Raw genomic sequence first — 18,001 nt, 5'->3', positions numbered from 1 at the left:
ATTAAGAGAAGATCATCTACGTTAATGAAAGCCGTAAATTAACCGTTTTGTGTATGAGTTTATTTGGGAGTAGTTATTTTGTGCTTCCCTAGCGTAAGTGGTGCGGTTCACTCCTGTCACTGAATTACTCTCCGACTCGAAAGGAACAGTGTTTTTCCGGATTTGGCTCCTGCAGACTTGCCCAAGATCGTAGAGGATGTTTATGGCAGAGCTCAAAAAAGAGCCAAGATCTTCTGAAGTGCGGCCCTGTGTTTTAACCACCGAACGACCCGTGCCGGCCAGCGCCGATGCGGGAGCTTCTCGGGCAAAGTTATAGATGTGGAGCAAGTTCACAATAAAGTAGCAACATCTTCTGGCTTTCCTGCAGTGGCTCTTCAATAAAAGAGACGCTTAAATATATCCTGAGAAATCTCTGTAGCTTATTGACGAGTGTGTATTTAATGGGGGCACTTTGAAGAAAAGTAGCACTGTAATCCCTGAATTGTGCTGCCTGCTTTTGTTGTTGCAACGCTGAAGAAATGCCTTTTTCTAGGAAAAGAAGCCAGTGGTTTTTTTTTTTTTTTTTTTACCTTAGCATACTGGCATGATCTGCGGGAGTGAAGTTTTGTCCGGTTTCTAATAAAGCCATTAAGATGCTGCCAGCGATTAGCATCTTTTAAAAATCGGCTTTTGCCTTTGAACATCGCTTTCTGGGCAAGCGCATTGAGAGAGGAGGACGCTGGGGGCCGTTCGGCAAACGGGCTTGGGGCGGGGGCGAAGGAGTTTTCCTGAAGTGCAACTCTAATACCGTTGATTAGCTGAGTAATTCTTAAAAGAGGACGGACGGAAGGACTTGCCCGTGCTTGTGCTTTTAGGACAGTCGTTACCGTTTCCACCTTACTCGTGAGAGACGCTTCAACGGCTTAGAAATACCGATTACGGCCGAGGTGAGTAACGGATTGCGGGTTGTAGCCCGAATTGGTGGGACGAGCTGCCAACGTCGCCGGGCTCTGCCTTGCCTCCAGCTGATGCGTGTGCGAAAGCTTGTGTTTAAATCCGTGAAGTTTACATAAGCTCCTACTTTCCCGTTAGGCTGCGTAATCTCGCTCTGCTCCTTGCAGCTGCCGTTGGCCTGAAGTTCGCTCACGGGTGGCAAAACTGATAGTAAGGCACAGTGAGCGGCGACCCGAGTGTCGGTTTTGTAGTCTTTTGCCGCTGGGAGTAGCGGTTGGGTGGTACAGGGTGGTGGTCGTTGGGTTATTTTTTTATTTTTAAATTGGCTGATCACATTTTAACGTGGAAGCCCATTAGCGAAGCCCCATCCCCAGGGTTTTACAACGCACTAGTTCACGGGGCAGCAGAGCTGAGCAGTGCCCTTATCTTGGAGACTGAATCCAAGCACGGTCCTTGCGACGGCGGTCTCGGGCAAGCCAGCGCTGCTGGGTTTGGTAGCGTGACGGTGCTGTTGCAGGGCTGTTAGTGCACCTTAAGCTCCTGCGTGCACCTCTCTCGTGTCACAAAGATGCCATGTGCCGCCGGGTATTTTGTGTAAAGGGCGAAGCGTAATTTTTCTCTCGGTATTTGAAAGCAATTCCTCAAGGGACGCCTGCTGTTGCATGGAACAAGAGTTGCACGAATGGGTTTAACTGCTACTGCGTAGTTTGTCAATACTGGTGTAAATGTCTTCATAAAACCCTTGTGTAATCCTCTTAGTCAAGCTAAAAATATGCAGGGCTTTATTTTATTGTATATGAAGATTTTATCCTGAGCGAGGTTGCATTTACTTCCGACAGATGCATGTGGTACCCATCTGTCTTTTTTTTTTTTCTTCTTTTTAATGTTTTGGCAACATTTGTTTAGGTTATTATACCCTATCAGGATGTCTGAATTGTCTGTAATTCCTGCTTGAAATGGCTTAGATGACATTTCTGCTGCAAATTTAATGGATGTGCATGTGTTATGTCAATGCAGTAAAAATTTATCTTTTGCAAATTGTAACTAAAAGAATGCTGTAAATAATTGATTTCCTTGTACTCGATAGCCTGCTGAGAAAGTGGCCTTTTTTTTTTTTTTTTAAAAAAAAAAAGGCGGGGGGAAGAATTGCTTTGATCTCCCAGCATAGGGCTGAAGCGAGCTCAGCCTTCCCGTGGAGCGGTGAGTCATAGCGGGAAGCCCGACGCGGTCGGTTCGGGCGCAGAGCGCTCCAGCGTTTTGCGCCTTGCCTGTTTGCTTCAAGCAAAATGGTGAACTGTGCACGCGGTCTGAAAGCACGGAGTAAGAGAAAAGCTTCCCAGTGGAATAAAAAAAGCTGCCAGTGCCTGCTCCTACCTATTTCCATTTTGATGCTAACACCGTAACTTTGAATTTTTAAGGGTTTTGTGCAGTCAAAACGTTGGCTGTTGTTGCGTCTAGTGTAGAGGGAAGTTCCTCGTTTTGCATGCAACGTAATCTTTGGGAGAAAGCATCTCCGAAGGGCTTTGTTTGGGACAACCTGGCCACGTTATTGCTCGCAGCCTCCTCGGGAGATGATTAAGAACCTGTTTTAAAAACTGAAATAGCAAAACATCACAAAGTGAAGAGGGCCATATTTCTTGGAAAGTCTGGATCGCTTTTCTCCGGACTTGGTACCCCGGATTGCATTCTCACATTGCGTGAATCGCTTTGAGTTTCTGTCGGTTTTCCCGTGACCTGGTTTGTGCATTTCCAGGAGAATATTTTTATTTCTTTCTTGTAATAAACAAACCAACTTGCAACTCCTTGCCTTTCAAAGGGATGTAAGCCTATGGCTATGATAGCCTTATCAACAGAAAAGGGTTATTGATGGAAATGACTGAAGCCAAAGTCTGAATTATGGATAAAACGCAGCTTGCGAGCGGCAAGCTCAAGTCGCGGGGCTGAGCCGCCGCGTTACATGGCCTGTTGTGTGAAATCGGTGCATTTTACACGTTGCGTTTCTGAAGAAATCGCATGTAGCAGCCTGTCGGAAACATGACCCTGCAACAGGCTGTTAGAAGGCAGACTTCTAATAGGCCTCATCTATCAACGGGGCGGCTGACACGTACGATAACTTCTAGAGAGAAAATTAATTACCAGCGTTGGTTGAAAGTATAATTTCTGTGCAGTAGGAGTTTTTTCCGCATAGGAGTTTTTCTGCTTGCAGCTGGTCGAAGCGTACGTTCTGCCGACTCCGCTAGGGAATGAGAAGGTAAAGTATGACCTGCTGGGGGGGAAAAAAAAAAAAGAGGAGAGAAAAGCAGAGGGCTTTGCTCCAATAAAACTGTGCAGGCTGTTTCTTTGTCAACGTTCTGTAAAGTTTGGTTATACCAGGGCTGCAGAAGCTGATACAAATATTCAGAAGTAATATTAACATGCTTCGATCTTGTACAAGAGTGCAACGCGTTTTTGCAGTCTTCCAAATATGTGCTCGGTCCCAAGAGAATTAAACCCCCTCCCAGGCTGGCTTTGGTAGCCGAAGGGGGACTGCGCTGCTGAGATGAAAGCCCCTCTGGAGAGAGTCCTTCCAGCTCCCTCGCCTCCGGCGCGCGTCGGCAAGCTTACCCCGCCGCGCCGGGATCGCGGGTGACACCTTCGTTGAGCTCAGTACCACGCAGCGAGTGAACCGCCGTCTGCTGTGTTGAAATACCCTTTTTCCCCCCCCCTCCCCGTTGCTACCCGCTGACGGTGGTTTCTCCACTTGGCTCGTTTGAGTTGCTCCTGGGCCGGCTAGTGGCTGCCTCGGACGCGTGAGCGCGTTGCTTGAGCCGAGACGTGGTGAGACCCAGGAGAGAGCTCCTGCCGGTGACCTTCTGGAGACGATGGCGTTAGCGCATCCCGTTAGGGTAATTAGATCACCCGCGAGTTGCAGCGCAGCACAACATTGCTGTCCCATGAAGAGCAGCCCAGCAGAGAGCACTCGCCGGGGGCTGTTCTGTTTTGTAATCTTTCCAAAAGGAGAACAAAGAAGGTTATTAAAAGGCCACGTGCATGGCTTCGCTGGTATAGCCATATCCTCTCGCCTGCTATTGGTGAAACCTTTATTAATATGCTTTACCCTGACACACCTCCACCCTGCGTGAAGTAAACTGCTAGCAAGAATGACGTTTACTGGCGTAAGCTGCCGCCGGTACCTGGCTTGACTTTGTTAAACCCTACAGACGGCGCCGCGGCATCCGCGCAGCGTCTGCCTTGCACGGACCGCGCTTTGCAAGCATGCGCGAGCTTGCTGCCGCGGCCTGGCCCGGCCTTTCCACTCGGCGGATGACTAACCCGAGTCACAAGCTTGGTGCAGCGAGGCTGGGGACTTGCAGCTGGCGCCTTTCAGAAGCTGGGCTGGATTGCAGCTGGCCTGACTCAACAATATTTTGCTTTAACTGTGTGATTGGCCTTTTCCCCTAAAGACAGGGTGGTATAACGCAGACCTGGGTAAACGCTGCAAGCATTTACCGGTTGCTCAATGCTACCTTCAATTGTTCTAATTTTCTCCCTTGCTCTTTGGAGAATTAATTCGCTTGCTGAAATGGCAGTCTAAACGGCCACTTTTCAATGTCAGTGAAGAAATGGGTTGACTTTTGTGTCAAAGCATAATTAAAATGAGTTTCAGGTTTTCTCTCAGCTTAATTTCGAACACATAAATGGTCATTGAGGAATGGTTTATTTAAAAAAAACCAGTAGCTATATATCTACAAAGGGATGCATGCAACGAAGACTCTCAATTTAGGCCGTTTTCCTCTGAAATTAAGAAAAACTTGTCACCTCAAACAGATGTTTACATAGCTTAATCTCAACTTGTGCATGTGGGGGGAAGTAACTTGTTTCAAGTCAGTATCTTAAGTATAGTATACTGGAAAAAAATAACAAACAGGAAACCACAGCTCATAACATGAATTTGTGAGGAGCTGGAAGCTGTAAGAACCTCTGCGGCTTAACCAGCTATTTCTAGAAAATAGCAGAACTTAAATCGTTTTGAAGAGCTTGCATCACTGCCCCTGTGCTAGTTGTGGAAAAGTGAACGATGTTTATCATGTCTGTTTACTATGTTTCTTCCCAGATGATACCAGTTGCTTAGTGTTTACTATGGGAAGCTGGACAGAGCACTTTAATGTTCTCCATCCCTTGCCCTAAGGGAAAAGCGCAATTGTTTATCCCTCTTCTTGGATGCCGAGCTGGAAAGATGCTCTTCAGTAGGCAGACGGCCGTGGCGTGCTTCTCTAAGCACTTGGTCAGCAGAAGAGAAATCATTGTCAACGCGGTGACTAGCTCATAGCCTCTGTAATTGCTTGAAGGACGGGTGTTACGTGCATCACTGAAGAGAAGCCCTTGGCAGGGGAAGGTTTCGCTCGTTCCAGTAACCCTCATCTTTCAGTTTGATGTTGGTGTCTTTCCGTCTGGCCTACGAGGTCTGCGTGGTGGTTGGGCTAAGAGGGCTGCCTGTATCAAACGTCTCGCGTTGGGTCATATGCATCACTTTTAGATCTTGGTCACTTCTGAACAGGTTTAGTCAGTTTAGTGGTCCAGGTCTTAGAGCATCTAGTGTGACTGACTAGTGGCTGTGGATCATGCATGATTATTCACCGTGTCAGAAGCGTTAGCTCGTTTTTCTTCTTCACCTCTTCTATCTGTTCATTTTTGTTTCTCCTGTTGATTTTCCTTGATTTTCCTGTAAGACTATTACGTGCTTTTCGGCCTAAGGATCGTCTGCTTCAGGCTCTGCATCCGTGATGCTTTTTTCTTCTCTGCCGTCTGCAGCAGGAGCTGAGGATGCTCCTGATCCTGTATTGATGTACAAGATATCCTGTTACTCGATACATCCTGGGAATAGGATGAAAAACAGTATCAGAGGATCAGCTGAGCAGAGTTTTTTTTGCTAAATCACACTTTTGTTTAGAAGACTGCGTTTTGCCTGTTCTTCCGTACCGCAGCGTGTAACACTTGCATGCCCGTTTCAGTGTTTGCTAAAGAAGAGTCAGGAGAGTACTTAAGAATATCTAAAACTTGGATATCTCGGTTTGACTTTTAGATACAGGAGAAGAAACTGTCAGGGTGAGCTGGCGCTGAGAGGGGCGGCTGGCACGGCGTTCCCCGCAAGACAAGGTCCCCGGCGTTTCTGATGGGCGCCCCGCAGCCGGCGCCCCTTGGCAGCCATTGCCGTTGAGTCCAGGTTCTGTCCTTGCCGCTGCTTTTCTTCTTCGTCTTCCTCACAGCCCGAGAGGGGCTCTTAGTTCAACCCGCTTCGGAAGTTGGTTAAAACGTTGGCTGAGGACGAGTGCGTCCAACACGAATAAACTTTTGTTAACCGTGGCAGCAAAGCCTGTTGCCCTTGTCATAGGCTACGTTGCTGTAATAATTTTAGCAAAAGTTGTAGGTGATTTGTGGCTGTAGCGTAGAGGGGAATTCGGGCAGCTTGAGCGGTAAAAATGAACAAGTCTTAAACCCAGCGTGCAGGTTTTGCAACTGGTGTGTCAGGAATGCTTGTTATCTCTACTCTGTCTCCAGCCAGATGCAAAAGCTATTTATTTAAACTGATTTAGATAAAAAGACCATTGCAGTACATCTGCAGGCTTGGTGTTCCAGTTCCCTGTAGATGTGTAACAAGAGCTGGATTTGGTCTTGAACGTAATCTTCAGCACAGGAGCACGATGTACTGATACCAGATTGTTCGGAAACTTTTGCAAGCAAGGTTAAACCGTTTAAGAAAACTTTTGGAAAAAAAAGAGTTCAGAAGTGTTTTACTTTTGAAAGGATAGCTGTCACTTGAAGTGGATGTATATTTAGGTTAAACTCAATCTTTATTGCACATAAGTATTAAACTGCTGTCTGTAATGTGATCCAGCAGTCTCCTTTGAATGCTTTCCTAAGCTCTTTGGCACACCTCAGCTACGGCAGAAACCTGTTAAATGAATAGCCTTGGTGCCTGATACTATTTGCAGCGCGTTCTCCCCATTTTGAAATGCTCTTCGAGGATCTGGGCTCTGCTCTTTCAGCTTTTCAAAACGTAGCATCGTGGTGAGGAAATTCAGTACGTCCTCCTGCGTTGCCTTTGCCATGCTTTCTTGGACGTGGTTGCAGGTTCTGCAACCAGTTCTTTTGATCTGAGCCTATTCATTTTCTAAATAAAGTTTCACAGTCATTACTGAATTTTTTTAATAATTTTTGTACCCTGAGAGGTAAATTGCTAAACCACAGTAGGCCTCTGTAATTAGGACCATTAACAAGTGAAGTAAACAACGGCACAGGTATTTTAATGTTGGCCCTGATTTATTCCGTGATTTTGTCTGCATTCTTTTGGTATTAATAATGTTTTTAAAAAAAACGTATGAACCTTTTTTTGTGCAGTGGGCACTCAGAGTGCCTTTTACGTGCCTCTGGGCAGGCAGCGTTTCAACAAAGCCTGCAGCCTTTGAAAAGCCCCTGCCGAGGGAGCTCCTTGTGAGCTTTGCTGCAGAAACGGTGAGCGAGCAGGAAGAAAAACTACCCCCAAAAAATCACAGGACGAGGAGGAGTAGTTTCTGTAGAGGAGAGGACGCTGCTTTGAACGGTATTTTCATACCGTTCTCTTTTGCGCAGACGAAACGAGGGACAACGGAAAGAAAAGGGGAAGGAAGAAATCCAGATACAGGTATGAGAGGAGGGGAACTGATGGAGAAGGAGGGCAGGCTGACACGGGAGGAAGAAGGGTGGAGGATAGATGGTGAAGCAGTTATGCAGCCGTATCAAATTGATTTCAGCCTTGTAGAAAAATCTCTCATTGTTCCTTTGCTGTTGGGAAGGGAAGCTTGGGTAGGATGGTGCAAATTTTGCCTGTGGCTGGGCCGTGTTAGGTAGGTAAGCAGGACAGGTTTCTTCTGGCTTTGGCTGAGGAGCCGAGTCAGCATTGCAGTAATTGCTCGATTTGCAAGGAATCCAGCACTAACGCAAATCTCTATCAGAATGACAGGGTGCTCTGGAAACGTTTCTAGGTGGCGGCAGTCACGGGCAGGAGGTAAAATTGTCAATCTTTGTGTAGTCTACTGTTACGTACGTCTTTCCAGCGCTGGGACAGATGGACGGGTACTGGCTCTGCGTGCTGTAGTAGTTGACAACTTGGCACCCTTTTATCCCCGGAAATTTTAATCTCCGAACAAGGTCACTGGTGCATTGGAAGCTGGTGATCGTAACCGGTGGTAATGAGCTACTAGATGCTCGCGTTTAGTAACAGGCTTTGAGTCTTTGAATTTAGCGGTGATAGGGAAAATATTTAACTTCCTTTTTGGTTTGTTTGAGGAATGAGAAATATGAAAGATATTTGTGGGAATAGCCTCGGTTGTACGATGGTTTGGATTTGATGCGTCGGTAGTTAGCGATGCGCTTGGTACTTCTCCTCCGTGGGTGCTGGCATTGTCCTCAAAACAACAGCAGGAATTTCTGGTGACCTATCTCTGAGGTTGATGCGGGAATGGCATTTACTGAAGGCTTCTCCATTTTTTGAATATTTTAGAAAACACGTTCCCCTCGAGGGTTGGATTTGTTTCTTCCACAGCCTGCTCTTAGAGTTAAAGGAATGTGAAGGGTCCACCTGTTTTAATTACCTTTGTGTAAGGTTTGTTAGGGCCGTGAAGCAAGAGTGAATTATTGTATAGCTGGTTGCAGCAAATTAGCTCTAAGTAAAAGCTTTACTTCAGTAGAGGGGTCAGAATATATTTCACAATGCCTTTAGCAAATTGTATTCCTCTCCGGTTTTGTGTTTTGTTTGGTAGCATAAGATTGTTTGCTCATTTTCTCGTAGTTTCAGCTCCTATACCTGTACTTCACATTTGAAGGCCTTTACTAGTTATTAAACATACACCTAAATTTTATGTAGTTTCAGCACAACGGCTGCGTTGAGAATTCTGAGAGCCTCCCTTTCCTTGATTTTGGAGTCTTGCTTTGTATTGTTTTATTTAGTCTTTTGTTTGAGTGTTTCAGTGATTCAGTTAATATTGATGTTAAAGAGTCCTCTTGGATAAGGCAAGTCTGGACTTAAGATAAGCTGTTGAGGAAGAAATATGGAAAGGATGGAACGGTAGAGAGCATGCAATTCTTGCAGCATTGTTTTTCATTTTGTGATAGTTTCTTCTGACTTCTCTAGAGACTGCAGCGGTGATGTCAGCCAGGATACAGTTTATATTCTGTCTGTCACCCGAGTGATAGATTGCACTAAGTGTTGCCAGACTCATAAATTGCCTGGGAGATTGTAGTAAGTTGCTGGTGGAATTCTGCAGGAAAGAGCCAAAACTTGAGAACTTCAGGAGAAGCCTCTTGAATAGACATCTCCAGGATGAAATCTTCCTCTTCCCTTTAAGAGCTATGTAAAGTCCCATCTCTGGACATCAGAAAGGTAAAACTACTTATTCATGTTGTAGTAATTAATACAACATCACCACTTCTAGTTGTGTTGCTTTCAAAACGTTGTCTCAACAGGTTGTGTAATAATATGATTTGGACCACTGTAACTCTAATAAGGTCACAAACTTATTTATTTATTTGGAAAAAGCCTAAAAGGTAGCTTGCAAAAAGGGAAGACAAATGAAGTGCCAGCAGTGAATGGGATTTATTTTATTTCTTTTTTTCTTTTTCTTCTCGGTGTACAGAAGTGTAAGACACTGCAAACTGAAGTTTGATTTCTACCTAGGGAGTTACTTGCAGTCTCAGAACAGCTTGGAGTCCGTCATAAAGTACCCTCGTTGCTGATGGCCTCTTTTAAAAGAGGTCGGAGAGTCCGGATTCTTGATTTAGTTAGCAAAGCATTATAGTCAGGAATTTTCTTTTGCAGTATGAGTTATTTCATTGTGAGCAACACTACAAAAGTCATCTCAGAATTGTGGAGTCTTTAAGAGCCAATGCATGTAAATAGTAAGTGACAATGTAGAGCATATAGCATAGATCACCTATGAGGAGGTGGATTAGAATGGATGAAGAGGACGGTAGTAGTCAAACTTAGTGGGAAGTGAGAGCATCAACATAGCAAAGAGATGAGATTTGAGGTACGGGGTGTGCGCGTGGGGAGGCAGGAGTGGAGAAGATCTCAGACGGTATAAATTACCCGTGGGATTTGGTGAGGCTGTGACAATTTATACCAACGGAGGACGTATGCTGAGGCAGTTACTCCAGCTAGAGATGTACACAGAGGAAATTTGTAGCACACTGGGGAGTGCTGCAAGCTGTAGAAGAGACCTGAAACATAAAAGGTGCTGGGAAATGGTCACAGATCAGGAAGGGGGCTGAAGTTGTTAGAAACTACGGGGGACCTTTGTATAGTCAGAAAGTGGATTTCCCCCCCCCCCCCCCCCCCCAAATGAAGTAGGATGATCAAAACCCTTCCTCATCACGGTAAGATTCACTTTGAGAAAAGGCAGCCTGCCACTTAGCCAGTACATTTTGAAAGCGTGAGATTTCCAGCCGCCGCACAGATGATTCTGCAGCAAGGGTATCCCACGTCGTTGCAGGTGTTCGTGTTGAGCCTAAGTGGTGTTGTACAGAGCGCCAGGAGTTTTCATAGCGAAAGAAATGAAGAAATGCATTTGTCAAAACTTTTGTTTTACAGCTCAATAAATGATGTTGTCTCAAGTAACGTTTTTAAAATAGCAAGTCTTTGCTAGTAAAACGTAGAAGACGTGAACTGAAAAGCAACTAATATAATGGCGCGAGCAAGAAAGGGAAAACTTAGAAGAGTTAAAAGCAATTACCAAGTTTTTAGTGGTAAGATATTTAAAGATAACTTGAGACAATTTTGACTACTTCTCTGCGAGATTTTGTGAATTCAGAAGAAAACGAATCAGCTTGCATGGAATAGCCCTTAAACACACAAAAATCTTCCAGTCTAAATTTACAACCTATAAAGTAAATGTTTCCTAATAGGCAGTTTTGCCAGTGTTGTGGTGGGAGCTTCGTTGCCTCATTTAACAAAGCACTTGAGAATAGATGATGGGAGCAATCCTGCTTTTGTGGCGAGGGTGATGCATCTGTAGAATTTTGCCCTCTAATGTCTGCTTCCCGTGAATTATATTTTCTGCTGTATGAAGAGTTAAAAAAAAAAAAAAAAAAAAAAGCTGTAGCGAAGGGAAAATGTCAAATCAAAGCAATCACTCAAAAATGCTCCCGCTTTCATGTCCGTAACTGTCCAACCATGATGAAAAGTCCTGTTGATCCCTTTCTTCAGCTGTTGTATCGCCTCCAGCTTTAGGCGTGCAAAACCCCCTCAGCCTTGCTGCAAAAAATAAAATAATCTTATCTCCAGGCAATTTATACGTCCCAAAGAGGAAACTGGGATTTAATTCTGCACAGTCAACTTCCTGTAATATGTCTAAACTTCTGCAGCTCTGGGAAGCTGCATAACCCAGTTCTTCTCAGCGCGTTTGTGCCGAGCAGATGAAAGGACGTTCAGTTGCTTTCTTGCTTTCAGGAGACGAGATGCACTGAAAAATTAGAAGCCAGCCGAGAGTCTGAAAGATATAAATTGAGGTGTTGTGAACTCTTTTAATCATGACTGCGTTGAAATCTCTCCGTACCGTTTCCTTTGACTAATGCGGCACTCCCTAAAAGCTGATCAGACGCGCAGCTAAAGGCTAAAAACTTCAGAACTGCTGTTCAGAAGTGAAGAATTTTGCATTCTGGATTATGAAAACCTCTGGGCAGGGAAACGGCTGCTTGGCGATTTGCTGCCCTGACCGGCAAGCAGGGGGTTGTGCAGCCCATCCTGCAGGTCCCCAGGAGGCTGCTCCCGTCAAGAGGTTTTAGAGCCAAGTCCCTGGTGATCTTGGGCTCATCTTCATGGTTGTCCTGTGTGACGCCGGGCACTAAACTTTTATTTTTTTGCCTCTATTCCTTACCTGGAAGACAGTGCTAAGAACGCAGCAGAGTTCTGAAAGGAGAATACCCTGAACATCGCAAAACGGTTGATGCACCTCACTGTTGGGATTACCTAATTGTTTTACAAAGGCAGTTAAATTTTCAGGCTTTCCCACTCGAATCCTGCACACCCGCTTCCAAGACAGGGACTGCTCTCTGCGCAGGTTGCAGTAGTCAAGGTTGCTACCTTGACATTTTTTCACTAGTGCTTTAAAGTTCCTTCATGATGTTGTCAGTACACCCCCACAGCAATGTGAAGGCTGCCAAAGCGGTTTGAATGCCGTGCTAGTTGCTAATAAAATAACGAAGAGCTCTGTATCTGCAAAGGAGAAGGTGGGTTAGATCACAAGCTCTCTTGTCTCAGGTCCCTTTTAAAATAAAATTAAATAGGTTGACTAGGAATATTAATTCCTTGCCTGCAGTATGCTCTAAGGAAGGAGCCTCATAAATAGGTAGCGAGATCGCTTTGTGAAATAAGTGCCATTCTTGGACAAAAACGGACGATCGGAACAATGCCTATGAGCTAAAAAGAGGCAGGATAGGTTTGCAGGAGGTCACAAAGCTTTAACGAACTTGTTTAATTGAGAAATAAGAGAAATAAGAAATATTGAGAAATGAGGAAAACAGGGTACAAGTCTAGAAATAATTGGCTTTAAATCTTCAGAGGGCTTTGGTTGTAACACAAGCAGTTCTTGCATTGGCATGATATGCTCAATTGGTTAAAAAAAAAACCTTTTATGAAGGATCTGGATGACTGATAATAAGCCATGAGTGTAGAAACCACTACCAGCGCTGCGCTCTCGCTACAAAAGGAGGAATTAAGAAGAGAGATGTTTAAGAGCTTCAGACGTGAAGTTGTAACCAGAAGAAAGTTGCCACAAAACCTCCCTTGACAACAGAAGACTTTGAATGAGGCTGAACCCAGAAGTGTGTCGCAAGCTGGCTTCATGGTGGGAAATATCTGCGTCGGGGCCGCGAGAGCTGGTTCAGCTGGAAGGGTGGCGCGAGCCGGGGAACGATGGCCGGCAGCAGGAGGGTTAGGAGCCCTGGGGGCTGTTCAAAACCCTTGCCTGAAATCGGTAAGGGACTCACTAAGGACAAATATTCTGTCTGCAGTGACCCGTGAAGAGTAACTGCTTGGGGTCCGACATTTCTCCTGTCTGCTCTCCAAAACGTTGCAGGCCTTTTTGATCCACCGTTTTGAAAATCTTTGCTGGCTGGCAGGACGGATCCCTCTTCGTCTTTAAAACCTCCAGGATTTTTAGTGAGCACAGCTCGTAGTAGCAGCGAGGCTGGATGGAAACTGGAAGAGCAGGTCGAGGATGGTGTTCTGTGCTGGGATGGCGCCTTCCGCGCGTGTGGACCCAGCTGGTATTGGCAGAGTTGCACCCTTGCGGGCACTGCTGATGGCACCCAGCTCCCTGCTTTAAAAAAAAAAAAAAAAAGAGGAAGGAAAAAAACCCCTTCTCTATGCCTCTTTGGCTGGTTTGACACTGCTTCTGCACATTCCTATAGCCTGAGCGGTAGCATCTTTCGGTGCTGCTAGGCTTTTCCTGGCCGTGCTGGGAGAGGAACCTGCCTTCCTTGGAGAGCCTTTGTGCCGGAGCAGAAAGCCCGTGTTGCTAGGGAGTTGGCATTTGCGTGGGGCTTGAACAGCCGCGCTTTTCTGATCTCCTGAAAATTTGACTGTGCAAACCTGCTTTTGTGCTTGAGGGATGAGCCTGAGTGCTGACTGGCGTTTTCCAAGACCCCTTAATGAGCAGAAATGAACCTTTTGTCATTTCCAGGAGACTGACTCTCCATTAGTAGCAGCTCCATCCTCATCCGATGCGTGTGCATGCGTGTAAATGCGTATGTGGAGTTAGAGCAGCAAAAATATTGGAGTCTGAAGATCCTCTTTTTCAAAATAGAGGGAAAAAAATCTTTCCTGAGCTGTTGCTGCTTCTATTTTAGGGGTCTGGCTGCTCCTCTTAGAAGCAGGAATCGAATGAGGAATGCTCGTGCTGCTGAGTTGGTGGAGCTGTGCCTTGAGGGGTACCAGCCTTTTGAGAAGGTTTTTAGCCTGGTCATACTAATGCAGCGGAGGAGGAAGTTTGTGTGTGTGTTTGTGCCCGGTAGTTATTGCTCTGAGGATTCAGAGCAGGGAGGAATACTTCTGGAGGCACGTGGGACCTCCACATTGCCCGGTGCAGGATATTGCTGAGGTCCACACCTCATTTAAAGAAAAGAAAAAAAGAAGACCTAGTTTATGAAGCATGAGGTCCTGCCGCTGCCCTTCAAGGTCCTCTGGGGCCTTCTTCGCTCCCTCTTCTGGGCTGGACTGAGCATCCATGGGGCGGAGTGCGATACTGTGGAAAATGACCCCACGTTAGTGCTTCCAGGCATGTTCTCTTTGCAAGGAGAATTTGCAGCGCACGAAACAGGCTGAAGCGCGAATAGGAACGGGCACGTTTGCTCCGCGCCTGGTCTAACTTGCCGCTGGCCTAATCTCAGCCCCTTCGTTCCCTCCTGCCGGAGGCCGGAGGAGGGGAGGCTCCGCGGCGGGGGGTTTCGTGGGGTGCTGCGAGCACCCGCGGCTCCAGGAGCGCCCGAGGCTGAGCCTTACCGCGAGCTCTGCTCTGCTCCGGGGGCCGGGCACGGCTTTGGGAGCGCTCGGAGCGGCCGGGAACAGCCCGTCCTTCGCGTCAACGGCGACTCTTAGGTCTTTCTTCTTCTGGCCTCGTTTCTCTACCAGCTTCTACCAAAAACGGACGGCGCCGAGAACGCTGAAGCTGCGACCGTCGCCCAAACGCCGCGCGTGCCCCGGTGAAGCCCCCGTTTCCTCTTGGCGTTCGTTCGCGTTCTCCCAGCGCCGGTGAGAAGCCTTCGGATGGCCAGAGCCTCCGTTTGTGCTTGTAACGGTCTCCGTGGGTTTGCAGCGCGCCGCGGAGCCTCCGCTCTCAAATGGATCCCGCTCTCCACGGCTTAGTTTACATAACATCTGCGCGCTGAAGCAGAGGCCTTTTGTAAATAGGCTGAGATGCTTACTAAGCTGGTTGCCTGCTTGTCTACATAACAAAGACGGGAGTTATGTAGTGGGTGTAGAGAAAGGGTGTGACATGTACTTTAACCTATTAGGCTTGCTAAATCTGGGGGAAAGGGCTCTTGCTTTATTCAGCGGGAGAGTTATCGGCTCCGCCGCGTTTTTCTCGACGCATGACGTGCAGAGAGCGCTTTCCCGCGGCGCGGTTCGGGTTCGAGCGCGGTCCCGGCCGCGTGGCACCGTTTGCAGGGAGAGACTTCTTGGACGGTCTTTCAGCGCCTCGGCTTTCGCCGAAGCGAATGTCTGACGTCGTCCCGTGCCCGCTGGCTTCTTGCTGCGGCCGCGCTGGCTTTAAGAGCGCTTTCTCGATTTGTTTTGTGTGCCCCCCCCCTTTTTTTGGGGGGGGGGTGTTAAATTTTCTGAAACGCCAAGTGCGAAGCGATGCAGCTGTACAGCTCTGCGGTCTGACAGCGTGCCCTTGCAGAGGCGGACGAGGTGCGCCGTGTTGGTTAGCGAGCAAATCCCACAGAAAAGGGGACTACTAGAAAGCTCCCATTTCGATAATGTTGGCCCCGGATCTCATTTTATTATTATTATTATTTTTTTTCTACCTTTATCCTCTGACTCATAGCGCAAGGTTTTTCTGCAGCCGGATTTGTTGTAAATGACAGCCTTTCAAATGCGGCTGCGAACTTTCCCATAAGCTATTTCTCAGCTGTTGCTGATGTTTTGCCTCTGTAATAGTAATCTTACAGGGGCGAAGCCTGGCTTAAAAGTAATTTCTTGCTGAAGATTATGGGAAATTAAATCAGGGCTAACTGCAGAGGCTAGGCTTCAGAAATTAAAATCTCCAGTCGCTGACTGAATTAGAAAGTCTGAGGGTGATTGCTTGAGGTCCTGGTATGTCTAAGAAAAGAGCCGGTTTGTTTTGCTGGCTGATAGCAAGCTAAAAAGAGGAGGGCCGGGGGTGAGCTGGGCAGCATTTCCCGCAGGAACCGTTGCCATGTGTTTAGTTTGGGTCTTAGAGTATGGGTTGTCTCGTTTTACCTGCTCAGCCACTTTCTTCTCCTTGTGGCCTTGAGGCTATGCTTGGTATTTTTAAGTGGATGTGTTCAATGCTTTCTGAGATAGAAATACATATTGTGGGGCCCCGTACGTTGCCGCAGTTTTGCCGGTGTCTTTCCCCATAAATACCCCCTTTTCTTTTAAGGGGTTTCTAAGTTGCCGGTAAGAAGCTTGCTTCTTCTGTTTTCTGTTAATGCATGAGAGCTCCTTTTAGGAGAACGTGATTTGAAATATTTGTATTCACTAGTAACACAAGCCACCCTGGCATTCTGTAACGAAAGACAAAAGCAAAATTACCGGTTAAAGTCAGTAAAACGACAAAAAGGAATAACGCATAAATGCGCTTAATGTACCCAGTACTGTAATGAAATATTCTCCTTGCAGAGTCTTGGTTACAAAGCACAAGTTAGATTGACATTTAGCTCCCAGGTGACTTTACAAGACAGGCTGTTAAGAAAAAAAATAGAAACGCCTTGCACGCTGAGCAGACTTGACATAAGTAATGCAGAGGGAAGCAATTTGCAAAATGGGGTTGCATTTTAAATTCGCTTTTCTTTATATACTGGCGAAAAGTCCTTAAGGACTTTCTCCAGGCAACTTAGGGATCTTTTTTTTTTTTTTTCCTATTGTTGCAGCGAGGACTCGGCAGCGTTAGCGTTAGTTGGTATTAACCACGTAAACTGCTCCTGACAGGGAGAGGAAAGGATCTCTTACTGCACGTACAACGAAGCAAGAAATTATCCGTAGACTGAAGTGGTTCCTGCCAGTCGCGCGAGAGCCTTTGGCACACGTATGCCGGCGCGATGGGAAGCGCGGACGTAGTCGGGCTTGGGAATATCGTGTGTAGTGTCGTGCGATGAGGGCTGTGAAAGCGTAGCTTGTAAATGTGCAGAAGAAGAGCCCGCGGTGTAGCTTTAGAGCCGCGATAGCCTTCTGCTGGCAGGGTTTACCTCCAAGCCCCACAGCTGCTGGCGCAGCACTTCAATTTTGCATGCAGCTTGCTCAGCCAAGATTTTTTTTTTTTTTTCTTCTTCTACTATATAAGTGAAATAATTTCAAACAGTATTTCATGCCGTTGAATATTTTACTCCCTCAGAAATGAGCTTATTTTTATTAAGCTGTTTGATCTATTATGTGTTAGAAAAAGAGAGACTATTGCTTTGTCGACCCAGTCCGCCGTCGTGCAAGCTTTCCCCTCTCCCTCGAATCGTTCTTCTTCCACGTGCTGAGCAACTGGCAAGCGTACCTCTTGCTGGAGTGAAACCGGACTGGGATTTGCGTTTGCACGCTTCGTCCGTAATAGCAGCGCGGCGTTTGAGAAGCAGGTGGGTACGGCGTTTTTGTTCTCGACTAGCCTTGGTGGCTACCTCCCTTTCTTTGGTGAAGTTGCTTTGCTGTGGTTCCCGTTCTTCTTTTCTTTGCTCGATTATTTGCCGTTTGAAAGCCCAGCACTCGCCGGGTCGTGGTTGCGGGGCCTGGAGGCTGCTCTTGCTGCGTGCAGCCCCGGCGATGAAGGAATTAACGCCTGTCCGAGGCGACATCTCCGAGGCGAAGCCGCTATTTCCAACCTCGGCGCCGTCGCAGCTCTGGGAGTGAGATGCTGAGATAGGACCTCCGCTGTCTGTTGAAGGAGCTGTTGATTTCCAGTGGCATAAGACAGTCCACAATGGGAATAACAGGCTGCGATGGCCTACTGGCATGCGATGCCTTTGTGGCAAAATGTTTGACAGATAGTTATGACCGTGAAGGATCAGTCCTGCAAAAAGACGGAAAGTATAAACAGCAGATTGGTGAGCATCAAAAACAGCACGACTGGAAAGCTTGGCTTGGACTTGGTTGCCCTTTGAGTTATATGCCTTTTTTTGTGTATTTTTCCTTAGTTTTAGATGAAATGCATGTGTTAGTTACTGATGTTTTTCAGCAACTCGCTGCAGGGTTGAAGTGTTTTAAGGAGGAGGGATGGAAACATTGAATTGAGGTTGAGATGAGACTTCTGGACTGTTTCCGCTTTCGGTCCAGAAAGGCGCAGGTTGTGGCGTGTGACGTGGAGAGTTTAATATATGAGAACGACTG

At 46.6% G+C, this 18,001-nt stretch overlaps 1 protein-coding gene across 10 annotated transcripts in view; it reads left to right on the top strand.

Moving 5' to 3' along the window:
- NCOA1 (nuclear receptor coactivator 1) overlaps nucleotides 1–18,001 on the top strand; it is a 177,635-nt gene that overhangs the window by 13,955 nt on the left and 145,679 nt on the right. The window contains exon 1 of one of the 10 annotated variants that reach the window (XM_068936742.1): nucleotides 17,234–17,253. The exons of the other annotated variants lie outside the window; for them this stretch is intronic. The gene's annotated coding sequence lies outside the window, so the exon portion shown is untranslated. Of the gene's footprint in view, nucleotides 1–17,233; nucleotides 17,254–18,001 lie in introns of those variants that run through there. 10 annotated transcript variants of the gene reach the window in all.

This window comes from Struthio camelus, chromosome 3 (genome assembly GCF_040807025.1).
Source record: "Struthio camelus isolate bStrCam1 chromosome 3, bStrCam1.hap1, whole genome shotgun sequence".
Classification (NCBI taxonomy): Eukaryota; Metazoa; Chordata; class Aves; order Struthioniformes; family Struthionidae; genus Struthio; species Struthio camelus.
The sequence above is the reverse complement of the archived record's forward strand: the minus strand, read 5'-3'. Positions and strand labels throughout refer to the sequence as shown.